Below are 14,968 nucleotides of genomic sequence, written 5' to 3'. Positions count from 1 at the left end.
TTTGTTTGAACACAGAGATTATAATCTCATTTGGATACTATTTGGACAAATGGACTACCTGTATTAATTTATACATTTAAGTCAGAAGTGATGGGTTATTTTTTATTGTCAAACATCAGCAGGTGATGCTTTGCTCTTTCTCCCCAGTTCTATTTGCAAGAATAAAACAAAAACAACTTAAGTAAATAAATCCAAAACCACTCTCCATCTTTCAGGTTTAATTTGAAAGATCTCTTTTGTTATGGGCTTCTTCCTTAGGGCCGTCTCTAAAGCAATGTTGCCAGGAAAAATGTTCTGCAAAGACATAATTTATCTGATTTTAGCTGTATAATGAAAAGAGAGAAGAGAAAGGCAAATACTGTAGGGGGGGGTGGAAGACAGATGATAGTAAACTGTATCAGCAGATATATTACCAAGGCACCCCTTGAGAAGTTTTTATTTACCATTCTTCTTACTGCTATAGGAAACAAAGGACCTAACATGGAAGGGGTATTATTGCTGTTTACTGCAAACAGTGGTAAGTAGTGGTAGCAGAGGTAGCAGACCACACCCAAAGGACAGTTCTGCAAAACAGAAACATGCCCAGTGTAGGAGACAAGTGCATTAACCCAAGAAATATAAATCCCAAAACTGTCCTTAAAAATACATAGGGTTGGATGCAAATAATCTGTGAGTGGAGTTTTGCTCAAAAAAGAGGTTTGGAAGATGATATTCCCCATTCCATCTGCAGCCTCCTCCCAAAATCTTCTCCTGAGAGTAGAAGGACCCTGTGAAATAGCATAGCAGCAGAGAGAGCGGAGTTGAAGGGGGAATTAGCCAACACATAGCCCTTTTGTCAGCCATCCACAAACTGAAGGAGCCTATCCATTCACAAAAGGGATACTTTGGACCCAACTCATAAGAAAGAGTGAATATCAATGGTAAAGAGCTATTACCCTCATGTTCTGCTTTTGAGCTTTCCACGGGCATCTGGTGGGCCACTGTGGGAAACAGTAGGTTTTTTTATACAGGTACATGCAGCGCCTCAGTATTCTCAAGATATATATGATAGCCCACTGATGTGTACCAAAATGCATTGATATGTATAACAGTAAGATGAATCAGCCCATCTCCTGCACTGGTAGAGGAGGTACCATGAACACTTCCTCACAAAGTACAGTGGTGCCCCGCTAGACGAAAATAATTCGTCCCGCGAAAATTTTCGTCTAGCGGGGTTTTCGTCTTGCGGAGCGGCAATGGGGGCCGCGCTCCGCAAAACGAAAAAAAAAAAGACGAAATTTTTTCGTCTTGCGAGGCAGCCCCATAGACTTTTTCGTCTAGCGGGGCAGCCTCCCGCTAGACGAATGCTTTCGTCTAGCGAGTTTTTCGTCTAGCGAAGCATTCGTCTAGCGGGGTACCACTGTAGGCTCAATTCAGATACTCTCCCCACTGGAGGTTCCTCTTGTGCTCCACTGGAGGTTCCTCTTGTGAGACTGAGGCCTCTGCACAGAGATTGCAGAGGCCCTTGTTTGCAAAAGGCCCTTTTGGCATGTGTGCTACAATTAGATAAACTGCAGCCATGGTAACATGGACAGCTCCCTTCCCAGAGGTGCTAATTCATTGCAAGAGGACATGTAGTGTGACAGAAGGGATGGGGGAATCTCTAGCCCAGGGGTCAGCAAACTTTTTCAGCAGGGGGCCAGTCCACTGTCCCTCAGACCTTGTGGGGTGGCTGGACTATATTTTGGAAAAAATGAATGAATTCCTATGCCCCACAAATAACCCAGAGACAAATTTTAAATAAAAACACACATTCTACTCATGTAAAAACACCAGGCAGGTGTGACGGATTGGCCCTAGGGTGGAGGAGGTTTTACATCCTGGCTCAGAAGGAGTTAATCCACCTTCATCTTGACAGACAGTTCATCCTTTGGGTGGTCCCCGGTTTAAAAGGAGGGAACGGCTATTTGGGCAGTTGAGAAGAGGGAGGGTGTGTGTGGAGACAGGGAAGAAGAGGGGTGTGGGGCCAGGATAGAGGTGGTTAGGCTAGGATAGTATGAAGATCAGTCGGTTATACTGAAAGAGTTTTTAATTTAGATGTAACTAAGCTGATGAACTATTGAAGTACGTGAAACATGCTGTCCTGAAATAAATAAAGACTTGTTTTTGTTGAGCCAAGAGAAAAGAGGCATTTTTTTGGTCCAGCAATGTATGGATGCTCATGAGGAGGTAAACTCAGGGAAAAGACAAAACTGACCTGCAGGGTGATAGTTTGTGTCTTGGAGTTTCCCTCAGGAGGGGCAAAAGGGCAGAAACCTTGGTAAGGCTACACAGTTGCTAAAAGGGTTTAGCTAACTGACGCAGTGGGGGGATCTAATGAGAGAGTGACCCGGAACTGATAGAGCTGAGAGGTATTCGTAACCCAGGAGCCCAGAGCAATATATATATATATATATATATATATATATATATATATATATGGCCACGACAGCTGGACAAGAGAACCCCGTTACTAAGTTATCCCTAGTTATAATAAAAGGGGATTATCCACACAGATGGACCTCAAGGATCGAGGTGGGGTGGATAGAAAAAGTGACCCGGAACACCTCAGAAATAATACACTTATTAACAAAGGGGAAGTTGGCAGGCAGGAATAAAAGCACACATTCTACTCATGTAAAAACACCAGGCAGGCCCCACAAATAACCCAGAGATGCATTTTAAATAAAAGGACGCATTCTACTCATGTAAAAACATGCAGATTCCCAGACTGTCTGCGGGCTGTATCCAGCCCCCAGGCCTTAGTTTGGGGACCCCTGCTCTAGCCCTTCAGATGTTGTTGAACTCCCATCAGCTGAGCCAATGGTCAGAGATGATGGGAGCTGAAGTTCCACAGCATCTGTAAGGCCATGGTTTCTTAATTCTTACTTGAAACTCTGTTTATTTACATTGTTACATGAGAGCTCTATTGTCAACTCTTTGCAAGGTTAGTTGTTGGACAAAGCAGATGAAAAAATCCCCCCTCCTTGTCTGTTGCAGTCCTAATAAATATCAGCCTCACCAGAGGATAATGCTGGCAGCTCTGCACATTAAATGCAAGTACACATTTAACCTCGTGTCAAGTCTGGCCCACATCTCCTTGAAAACAGAGTACCAGACTAGACGAACTTTTGGTCTCTAACCAACTAAGGAAATGCTTAAGACACCACATTCATGGCTGAACCACAGTGTCCCCACTTATAAATTAGGGGTGTGTATCTGATTCCTGAATCAAAGCAGGATGCCTTGGAGGATTTTTTTGCTTGTTAGAGGTGAAGTGGACCTGCACATGGTAGCATGAGTTGAAGCAGGATCTCTGAAACTCATTGTGGTGTTTTGGCAATCCAGATGTAAAAGTCTCCAAGATTACCATAACACCATAATATCAGAGGATTATGGAGGAAAAAGAAGAAGAAATAACAGAGTGGGTAGAAGGGCAGAGAAAGCACTTTGTTGTGACTAACCAGCCAAGCTTGTAATCATAGGGAATGATTTCATCTGTAAAGTGAACCCCTTTTAGCTCTCCACATTCTGAAAATCAACTTTAAAAGTGCCTAGCACAAAAGCTCCTGAATCTATTTGTCTGCAATTTGCCCAATTTCTTATCTGAGGCACTTCTCTCATGTTTGCAATTTTCACATCAGTTGCCCTCAAAACACTAGGAAAATCAGGTTATTCCTTTGTTAACCATTCTAAATCTGCAACAAGGTTCGGAGCTGTGCTAAAATTGCTTTATGGGGATACTAAAGTTAGACTCTGGTCCATGGGGCCACGAAGAGTCGGACACAACTAAACAATAACAACAAAGTTAGACTTGCTTTCCTTTTCCATATAGGATCTTTCTAAGCAGGATGATGACCACTATCTTTGATTGTATCCCAGGGCTGTATTCAGTTACATGACAAGATTCAGTAAAATGCAGAATTACAGAAACTTGTAGTTGATTATTATCTGACTGCTACACTGCACTAAAACAAAAGCAGATGATAGCTGGATTTTGAAGGCAGTGAAAAGCTGAGAGAGATCTATGGATGTATGGATTTTAAGGAGATGTTTCAACGCACAACCATATGAAAATAATCAAATGCTTTTCCTCGGCATAAACACAGCAGGGGGACTTGACCACAGATCACTTTTAAGTAGCAACCACTGTTAAATACGCAGAGAAACTTTTATCTAAATACAATAACCTCTAATTTGTCCTTAAAAGTTGGGCTGTATCCAATGGTTTATAAATCCTTGCATCTCTAAGAAAATTGTCTCTTTAAACTGGAGTGGGCTCGTTGTAGCCTGTTGATGGCTAAGTCCAGAATAAAACATCTATAGAGACAGATTTATAGCATGGCTATATCATAGCCTAGTGATAAAGGAACATATAAAAGCAACATATTAAAAATCCTGCTGAGTTGCATTCATTGGGAAAGACTGAGCTTGTCTGAAAAGCAACCCCTATACGAGCAACAAGTTAATGATACTTTGAATAATCCGGCCCTTGGGGCTTTTCGTGACATGCTTTATGATTTACACATGTGTCAGTAAGCCAGCCCAGATCAAACATTAGAGGAAAAACTTAGTTAAAGGTGGCCATGTGTCCTACTTTACAGAGGACAGTCCTTATACGAAGGATTCCACCATTTGAAGGGCTGCCCTGTTTAGCGATAAAGGAGAATGGAGAGGGCCCAGCCTTGAATTTGTAGCACTTGGGCAGCAGACTGAGCAGTCATACAGTTCACCTGGTGAGTCTTCCCCATTATGGCAAGATCTGCTGCTATTTCTATTCAAATTATAGTTGGTTGGTTAGCATCTGTCTTTTCTTGGGAGACAATGGAGAAGGGCTCCTTCAGAGTTGAAGTCAAACTGTTGGAGAGTTACAGCACCTGCTGTGGCTGTAGAGAGTTGATACAGGAGAGAGATGTTTTATTGCAGCTGGGGAAGATGAAGGCATCTGGATATGATGCTGCAGATGCACCATGGTGTTACTTCTTTCTGCACTCCTCCCTGCAGCCATTCCCCCTATGGTCACTGCTGTGGATACACGAGCTGACACTGAGGTCATCTGCAAGGGATTGCCCCATGGCTGAGTTAATGTTGCCAGCCTTCATGTCACGTTTGCAGATATCGTTGTAACACAGAATTGGTCTGCCAACGAGCACTGGTGGAGGAAGGGGGTGCGGTGGGTGAAGCTCGCTGCGGGCGGCACCCCCTGGGATGCTTGCCCCGCCACCGCGGGTGACCAGCCCTGCCCCTGGGTGCACAGCATGTGTGCCGCTCCAGGTGCTGGAACAGCTAGCTCCGCCTCTGCCAACGGGCCTGGTGCCTGAAGCCAGCTCCTCATACAGCACATCTTTGGGGGATCCACCATTTTCCATTCTGTGGACATGACCAAGTCAGCATAGTTGGCACTGAGATAGGAATGTGAACATGCTGGGAATGTTGGCTTGGGGGAGCACATCTTTGTTTGAGACTCTATCCTGCCATGTGTTGCCCAAAATCTTCTTGGTGCATGTGGAAGGCCTTGAGGTGTTGCTCCTGGTGGGTGTAAGTTGCCCACATCTCACTAACATAAAGCAGTGTGCTCAACATACAAGCGTGGCAGACCTTCATGTTGCTATTGATCATTAGCCTTGCATTCTCCCATACCCTTTTGGAGAGGCGAGCTGTTGCCGTAGCTGCCTTGCCAATACACTTGTCCAGGCAGTTGTTGCACTGTATTTCTTTGTTGCATAACCTTTAAACTCTGCCATTTACCAGCATGAGGGCTTTTGCACCAACAGAGAATGTTGTATATGGCCCTATATCTTTAAATTTGTGCATATGATAATTACATAATTAACAGGCGCACACTTTATGCAAATCTGCATTATCTTTTGTCCTCTTGTTTTATTCCCTTGTTTTTCACAGGTAGGCAGCCATTGATTTTGTCATCATATATCATGGCAAACAAACTACCAATTACTAAGGCGCAATGGGGTAGCCCAAGCTCACTGCAATCAAGTTGCAAATGGAGGAAAGGGCCAACCCCTTTATAGAGGGCAATGGGTTTGGTCATATCTGGTGGGATTGTTGTATAAAAAGTATAAGAAAGGGGGGGGATAACAAACCCACAGGATGCAAATTTTAATAACACCTTGTGTTATATCATCATGGAAATGAACTGATGAGTTGCCAAAATTTTAAGAAAAAAGGATAGGAAATGTGTCAGTTGCAGCTAGAATAATATTCTGGTTGTAGCTAGAATATTAATGGCTAAGTATTGGAAAAACCGTGACATGTAGGAACAAGCCATCTGGCATAGAATACTAATGCACAAAATAAGATAATACAAGAGATTGTGGGACAGCAAAGCAATAAAGAAAAAGAAGCATTGGAGCACTGTTATAAATTTGTTGAATGTTGGAAATATAAAGCTTAGTATAATAGCATCGGGAAGGCTGTACTAGAAACAATGTGGAACTGTTTTACATATTAAGATAAATGATAGCAAAGCATTATAAAATACTAAGCTCTTTTCTTTGTACTTCCAGTTCCTTTTATTATTGTTATGACGATGAAGACTCTGGCAAGATATTCAATGTTAAATGTTATTAAGAAATATAAAATAATTCTTATAAACAGTGGGTTTTTTTGTAAAAAAAAAAGTTTAGGGGCACTCTCATTTTCCGACTCATATTGAAATGTTTAGGGATATGCGTACCCCTGCGTCCCCCCAGAAAAAAACACTGCTTATAAATATTTTCCCCCCCAAAGCATAAAAAGGGGAAAAGGCAAGGTAAGTGGAATACACCATTATCTTTCATGCCCCCCCACCCAGCGGTGAACGGAGCTGCTTGGTTGCCCGGGGTGCCAAACGTGGAGGCACCCCCGGGGGTGGGGCGCCGCTCCGCAGCGTACATGCATCGAGAAGTCATGACGCACGACGAGCGGGCGTGACGCCCCTTGCCTCCGTGACTCCGCCCAGGGCCCACCAGTAGCAGGAAGGGAGAACTTCGCAAAGCGCGAGGTTTTTGCCGGGCGGCAGGGCTTGGCTTGGGAGTTGCTAGTCGCGGGGCTGGGGCCCCGAGTGTCACCCCCTCCAGGGTGGAACACGGGGCGAACCGCCCCAAACGGCTCGCCCTTGCTCTGCCCCTGCCCTCACCATTATGAGATTTACTCCCTTTACACCTTTAATAAAACCTGTTAGCTTTTGCTCACTCTCAGCTGAGAACCTGGTGAACTTTTCACTCCGGATGGAGACGTATCTGATTCTCCTTACTTTTAAAATTAGTTGGGAAGCCTCTGGGAATGACTGAGGTGGGGGGATCCTTCGCCTCCTCCTGTCAGCCCTCTTTGAGAACAGGCTGAAATTGCATGATAGCTCTTTGGAGGATTATTACTCTGGATGAGCTTTAACAGGATTGCATATAACTACTCTCTTCTTTCCCCCTCCTCCTTTTCTTTTTCTTTCTTTCTTTTTGTAAAGGATGATGGCAGTAATAGCATTCAAATTGTTCTCTGAGCAGCCTGCTGCTCTCCCATGATATCCTGTAAGTCTGTTTCCCCTTCCACATCCCACAGACAGAACATCTGAAACTGATAGCCTGGCTTAGCTTGCGTCCGTCACAGTCAGCTCATCTCAGCCAAGAATTATCCTTGAGAGAGGAAAGAAACTGACTCCACAGGAAGGTGCAGAGGGTCTCCCTAAAGGATCCAGGAAAGGAAAACCTTCTCAGCTGGAGGGAGGTGCCATTTTGTAGTTTGCCTCAGGTGATAAAATGTAGTGGGCTGGCCCTGCCCATCCCACAGAGCCAACCGCACTGGCCGTTGAATCGAACTTCCACACTGACAATGAGAGAGCACCTCCTGTTGTACCTCAGAGAGACTGGAAGCTTGGGGGCAAAGGGCAATAGTTTGCCATTGCTCCCTGCTGCCCATCAACCCTTCGTCTGCCTCCTCTTGTGGTAGGACTCATCCTGTGTGACTGGACTGTTTTACATAGGAGAAAACTAAGCTTATTCTGGGCAATTCTTCATGAAAAGGTTTTGTCTCCTTTGCAGTGATAATTTATTTCATTTTTAAAATCAGTGAACAATGCTAAAAGAAACATTTGCAAGCATCGCCGGTGCTTCCTTTTTAGCTCTGTCCTGCTAACATATAAATGTCTATTTGTGAACAAATTGCTGTCCCCCAGGCTGCCCACACAATCTTCTTGTTTTAATTGACCTACTGCTCTTCACCCTCCAAATATGCTGCCAATAAACTATTGCTCTTGTTCCAGATTTGGCACCAGTGCCCAGCACTGTCATTCAACAGCTGGGGCCTCAGCATTCTGCCAAGTATTGGTGGCTGCCCTGCCTTCTCTATGCTGGGCATTTCAGCCTGGTAAGCTGCCATTTTTAATTTTTTCACAGTGCTTCACACTGCTGTATATGGACATACCATGCTAGGACATGCTAGGACATGAAGTTGCTGCCACTAGGGCACCAGAGGAGCTCTGTGAGGGCATGTGTATTCCCCCAGATACCTGCTGGGGCTTTAAATTTTGAAACCTATGTCTGGAATCATCCGCCAGTGAAGCTGTCATAAAATTGAAATAACATGCTCCTTTGCGGTCTGCCCAGTTAGCACTCTGGCTGCCACAGTCAATTGCCATTTCCAAACACTTTCCGTTTCTTTTGTTATTAGAAAATAATTTATAACTTACAAACCAAGGAGCAATCAGTTTTTCTTCACATATCAACAGATTTAAAAAGGCTCAAAATCAACCACAAATTATAGTCCCCAAATGGGCATTCCCTTTCGCTACAAAATAAGTGTTTGTGTTATATAAAAGTAGTTTTTTGTGCATTATTTTGGTGGGGTCCATCTAGTTAAGAATTAGGAGATAACTTTTCTCAAAAGTCATCCAGCAGAAAGTATACTTCTCCTCCTCCAAAATTCTGCATTGCTTTAATCCCGAAAACACATTATTAGATCCAAATGGTCAGCACAAAAGATGGTGTCCAGATCTTTTCAGCAAACTCAATCATACTGCTAAAGACCAGGCCTGCATTTAAATTGAAACTACAAATCTCCCTTCGGACCTCATTCTACATCAATTGGCAGGAAAGGGGGCCCTCACTTCTCCCTAACAGCCTTAATTACCAGAGTGCTGCAGCTTTTAAGCATAGCAGACCTGACAATAATTGACCTCTTCCTCCAGTCCCACAGAGAAAGCAACATGAAACAGAGAATTACTGCCACAAGTATTGAAGCAGAATGAGGAACACCGAAGTAGGAAACAAGGGAGTCCCACTGCAGAAGCCATGCTCTGGTCGGAAGTAAGCAAGTGTTGGAATGATTCAAGTTTCATTTGTTTAATTTTCGTTTTATTTCTGTCTTTTGGCAATGCAGCTTTGGGTAAGATCTGAAGCAATCCAAGTTGGTTGTTTCATGTTCTGGGATAAATTCAAAAGCACAATAAAACTAGCTGCTCATCTCAAGACCTCCCTCTCCTCTCCACTGGAATGCCTTGAACAAACAAAAGAAAACACATAAAAACTTCAGATTCCAAAAAGTTAGTTTGACTCTCCTAGCTCCATCAGTACTCAGCACTCCCAAGGAATCAGCACATACCTTGAGGAGAGGTATATACTCATGCTTGGCCCTCCATTTCTCAACTTACTATTAGTGTGAGTCCTGTTGGCAAAATAGTCACGCTCACTTCCGTAGGCATTTGAGTATAGATAATGAGTCTTCCACTCTGTATATGTGGTATGATATGCTTCTTACTGAACTTGTAATCTTACTGCCTGAAACAGCACTTAAGCATTCTGTCGTTTTCATTTCATGTAATAAACCAAGCTTTTTTTTTGTCAATGTGTCTCTCAAGAATCTTAATGTAATGCTAGTTTGTTTGCTTCTAAAAATTACTGGGTCGCCCATCTGACATTTAAGAGGTCTTTAGGATTGCCAGCCCAGAATAAAATTAATTATTTTGTGTCAGGAGTTTTATTTAGGCAAGAATAGAGGCAAACACATGCTCATAAGAGGACACACGTTACAAAAGTCTAGCAAAAGATCCCCAATCTCTCATTAATTATTTTGTGTCAGGAGTTTTATTTAGGCAAGAATAGAGGCAAACACATGCTCATAAGAGGACACACGTTACAAAAGTCTAGCAAAAGATCCCCAATCTCTCATTGTTGTGTGTATGAATACACACAAGTGCTGGACACAAGTGTGGGTTCAGACACATACAGTAACACCTCCAAGGTGGTTCTCCTCCTCCCTGTTTTATCATCACAATGACTCTGTAAAGTACCGGTAAGTTAGGCTAAGAGATAGTGACTGGGCCCAAGTTCACCTAGTAAGCTTCATGACTAAGGGGAGATTTGAACCCTGTTCTCCCAGGTCCCCATCTGATACTCTAACCACTACACAATGCTTCTTCCATTCACTCAGTGTCTATGTTTGACTCCCCAAAAACGTTTTTATATAAATAAAAGCACAAACGTTTGCCTGATTCTTCTAATGCTGAAGCTTCACTTCTCCTAAATAACTCACAAAGAGCTTATGCCACAGAAACCATTGTCTTCTCTGAGGGATGACATCTTGACAATTCATATTCTTAGCAACTGAGCCTCTACCATCCACACAACATGTGGTTATTTATTTGCAGAATCTACTGGCAGATTCTTATGTGCTTACACATCTCTGAAGCGCCTAATAAAAGTACTTAAATACATAACAGATGGGTATCTCGCCCTGTGATAAATGTGTGATGGGCACAAAGCTGTCATCACATCATTCACCAACACTTTTTTGATTTGTTCTCTGTGTTGCATACTTCACTTCAAGAAACACATTAATGTTGCTTACAATTTGGGAGATTCATTACTTCAAAGAAGATCTTTGTCTCTCTCTTCTCATGCATGGGCTCTTGAATACGCCCGCCAACCATTACGAAACTTCAGCATGATTTCTGTTTTTCATTGCCGCTAAACTTTAAAGTTTGGAACATTTAATAATATATGGATAATGTGCATAAATATCTACGACTATGCAGATCTGTGTGACAGCAGGAAGAATGTTCATGAATTGGCAGCATATTCAGAGTAATTTGTAAACTGGTTATCAACTGCATCACCTCCAAATGATTTTTAGGAATGTGAAATCGCCTAGGGGATTTTGAACATTCTCTGGTAAATATATGCATACAGAACAAGTCCAATTCTATTTATTCAGAAGTAAATCCTATGAAATTCAATGGTAATTTCTCTCAATTAAGTGTGCACAGGATTTGATCCATCGCAGTTTCAATGAAACTACAGGCAGAAGAAAGTACAGTGGTACCTTGGAAGTCATATGGAATCCATTCTGGAAGTCCGTTCGACTTCCAAAACATTTGGAAACCAAGGCGCGGCTTCCGATTGGCTGCAGGAAGCTCCTGCAGCCGATCAGGAGCTGCAGAAGCCGCGTTGGACGTTCGGGTTCCAAAAAACATTCGCAAACCGAAACACTCACTTCCGGGTTTGCGGCGTTCAGGAGCAAAAACCAACTTGCACGGCATTAAAAGCTGGCTGCACAAATTTGTGGTGGGTCTTAGCAGTTACCCTTGGGGTCCCTCCCAACTCTACAGTTCTGTGGTTGTATGGTTCTATAATGGTTCTGCATTCACTGTCAGAGGCCGAATGCCACTGAAAGCTAGTTTCTGGGAAACACAAGTGGGCAGAGGACTGTTGTACACAGCTTTGGGGCTTCCCAAAAGCCTGTGGTTGGCCACTGTGAGAACAGAATGCTGGACTAGATGGGTCATTGGCCTTCTTATGTCCAAGTCTGCTTTACAGATAAAGAACCATCAGAAAGCAGAGCAAGGGTCTGGATGTTGCCTCCTAGCTGTTAGCACATGGGCAGCAGACTGAGTGGGCACACAGATCACTATAGTGATCTTCCTCACTATAGTGAGACTCATTTCCATTTAAATTCTGCTAATTACTTCTAAGTTTGTGTCTATACATATAATAAATTAGCATATGACATTTTTATAGAAACCTGTTTTCTCTGTTGCCATTTTTTAAAATATCTGTTTCCTTTTTTTTTTTGGCAATGCATAATCCTAACCCTATCCTATAGCAAAGAGAGCATCTCAATACCATTGTCAGGGCAGCTGTAGACACCATTTGAGACAATGGAAAACACAGTGAGCAAAAGGAAGCTACATTCTCCTCTCCCGCTGTCTCTCATGGCACACTGGTCTTTCTTAAGTAGTCCCCTAGAATCAGGGTTGGACCAAGATATTTTGCTGCCTTAGGCAAAGGACGCGGTGGTGGTGCATCTCCCCATTCCATATACAGGAGCTGACTGGACCGGCAGTGAAATGGCTCATCAACTTGGGAAATGGAATAGCATGCTCCAATGCAGGGTGGTGGGGAGCCTGTGGTACATATGGCTCTGATCTACAGCAAAGGTAATGTACCTGCTGCCTCACTATGCCTAATGCTAGGACCGGCCACTGCAAGGCTGGTCGCCCCAACAGTTCTCTCAGGTCAATGATCAGGAGCTGATGGAATGTGCTTCCTGGCCTTCCCAGCTTCTTCGCTGCATCTGAGCTTCATCAGTCCAAATGGAGGATGGAGGGTTGTCCAGGAAGATCCAAGACAGCAAGAAATGTGGATCGGGGGATCTCTGCCTTTCACAGTCTCCTCTGGACACTTTGATTCAAACTCATGCTATATGCTGTGCATGTGTCTAATCTATATAGGGTGTGAGAGAAAAGGACAGAAAATGTGTGCTTGGGTGTTATGTATTTTTAGGGATTGACACCCCACTCTTCCACAAGCTCCCAGGGCAGAAGTTGTTGAGTGTAGGTATGAGACAGAAGGGGGATTGCTTGTGTGCGAGTGAGAAAAAGTTGTGTGTGTGTGGTTACAATGGGCAAAGGAGTCGAGTTCAGATGCACAAAATAGTTTTCTGACCATTGTAGCAGGTCCTCCCACTTGTTCGGTTGATTTTGTTGACGTTTCAGATGCCGATCTCACAATCCATGCATACACCATTGTCAATGCCCTGGGAGTCCTGCCTCCAGTCTTTGTCGATGGGGCCAGATGGAACATAGCTCTTGCTCAATTTAAAGCAGCTCCTTAAACCTAGGGCGGTGCACTGTTCCAAAATGTTCTTAGCAGACTCCCCAGACCCCCTCGAGCCTGACCCTGCAATAATTCTACACGGGCGACCACCCTTGCTTATTTATCTGCCACACAGCAGAATCCAAACCCTCCCTCGTAGTTTATCCAAACTGCCTGGCCTGAGCTTGAACAGGACTGTGCTTTTTCTGGGATTTTGGCAAGCGTCTGCTCAGTTAACAGCACTCTGTTGCAAGACGATGCATTTTTCTACCCCCACCGTGCAAAATGTTGATTTATACTTTCATTTAATGTTCCATTTCAAGCTCCTTTCCAATGGAAAATTTCCATCTTGTTTCTGCAGACCCTCTAATTCTGTTAATCCTTCTGCTCAACTCAAAGCCCATAAAGGCTATGGGACCTGAACAGCTGTTTTGCTAACTGCGCTTCAAGACTGCCAAGTTGCTAACACCCTGGGCTGCCCTTGTAAAGATTATCGCTCCCTCCCCCTTCCTTTTTTATAGCAAGACAACCAAGTTCATTGCCTAATTACCAACTACAGGAACAAATCTTTTGCAAAAAGTGTTGTTCTAGCTGAATGGATATTATTGTCCTAGTCCTTACCGTATCCATCAAAAAAAGAGTGCTTTAAAAAGAGAGCGAGACAGAAGCCATTAAATTCGCATTGGAGATAGGAGGTGACTTCACCAAACCTCACACTGAGTTTTAAACCCACCGTATTAAGCTTGAAAAGAGAGCGTTTGGCCTTTGGTTCTCCCACTGTGATTTGACCCTGTCAAGTTTGGACAGGACAATAAAAATCCATCAAATGCTGAATTAAAGATCCAGGTTTTGTGCAACCATGGTGTCTGTATCCGTGATCATGATTTATGTATCTGCAATTGATCAACTTCTCTCATCTGTTGGGGTGAAGGAAACAAGAAGCATTTTAATTGTATAGTTCCGTGTGTGGGGTCCCCAAGTTTCCTGAAAACCAGAAATGTACACTTGCCTATTCCAGCCAGGAGAATGAATTTTCACATAATTTGCTGTGGAAAGATTCAAGCAGACAGATTAGATCCTGAGATATTTACCATATGTGAAGATATACAAAGTCCTTTTGAGAAGTTTCCATCTTTTATGCAAGACAATCTCTTGAAGGAGGCATATTTAACTAAAATCCTGATCATCTCTGAGCAGTGAAAATCCTACAGCATTCTACGGAAGCATAGGCAGACATTAATCCACACCCTGGCTAAATTCCAGTTTTTAACTCAAGTAATTAAATTCTGAACACACAGAATTCCCTTTGCAATTTGGGTTGGAAGTGCTATGTCTCAATTTCCTTCCACACCCATTTAACTTCAAGGAGACAAAACAAAACAAGAGACTACACTGGCTGTTAATTCACATGTAAGGACATTCCGTTCACTGGACTCCTCAGTAGCTAGACAGGAGGCGTTGCTCAAGCAGCCATCTTGGCAATGTTACCTCATTACTGCCAATTTCATTTATTTATTTTCATTAGATTTATACACCACTTCTTTGTAAGAAACCCCAAAGTGGGTTACAAAAGATAAAACAGTAGAATCGAGAAAAAGTCAGAAGCCTACTTTAAAACATACAAAAGTTAAAATGCAAGAACAGATTAAAATTACCTCAACTTTCCAAGCATCTGGGTAGACTTGTCTAAACAGGAATGTTCTTAGCAGGCACCAAAAAGAGTACAGCGAGGGCACCTGCTTGATTTCAGTAGGCAGGGAGTTCATTTGGCTCATATCTGGGTAGGAGAACTTGAGCTAAGGTTGCTTGGCAACCAAGACAGCAATGGAGCTGACTTGAGCCCCACACTGTGGGGACCCAACGCACCT

General features: G+C 43.2%; 1 long non-coding RNA gene across 1 annotated transcript; it reads right to left on the bottom strand.

The window, feature by feature from the left end:
* Window positions 1-206: 206 nt before the first annotated feature.
* LOC117054975 lies at window positions 207-14,003 on the bottom strand. The gene is made up of 2 exons (XR_004427558.1): window positions 13,834-14,003; window positions 207-294 (listed from the first exon to the last, which is right to left on the bottom strand). It is a non-coding gene; the product is annotated as an uncharacterized LOC117054975 (long non-coding RNA).
* Between the last annotated feature and the right edge of the window lie 965 nt (window positions 14,004-14,968).

This window comes from Lacerta agilis, chromosome 11 (assembly GCF_009819535.1).
Source record: "Lacerta agilis isolate rLacAgi1 chromosome 11, rLacAgi1.pri, whole genome shotgun sequence".
Classification (NCBI taxonomy): domain Eukaryota; kingdom Metazoa; phylum Chordata; class Lepidosauria; order Squamata; family Lacertidae; genus Lacerta; species Lacerta agilis.
The sequence above is the reverse complement of the archived record's forward strand: the minus strand, read 5'-3'. Positions and strand labels throughout refer to the sequence as shown.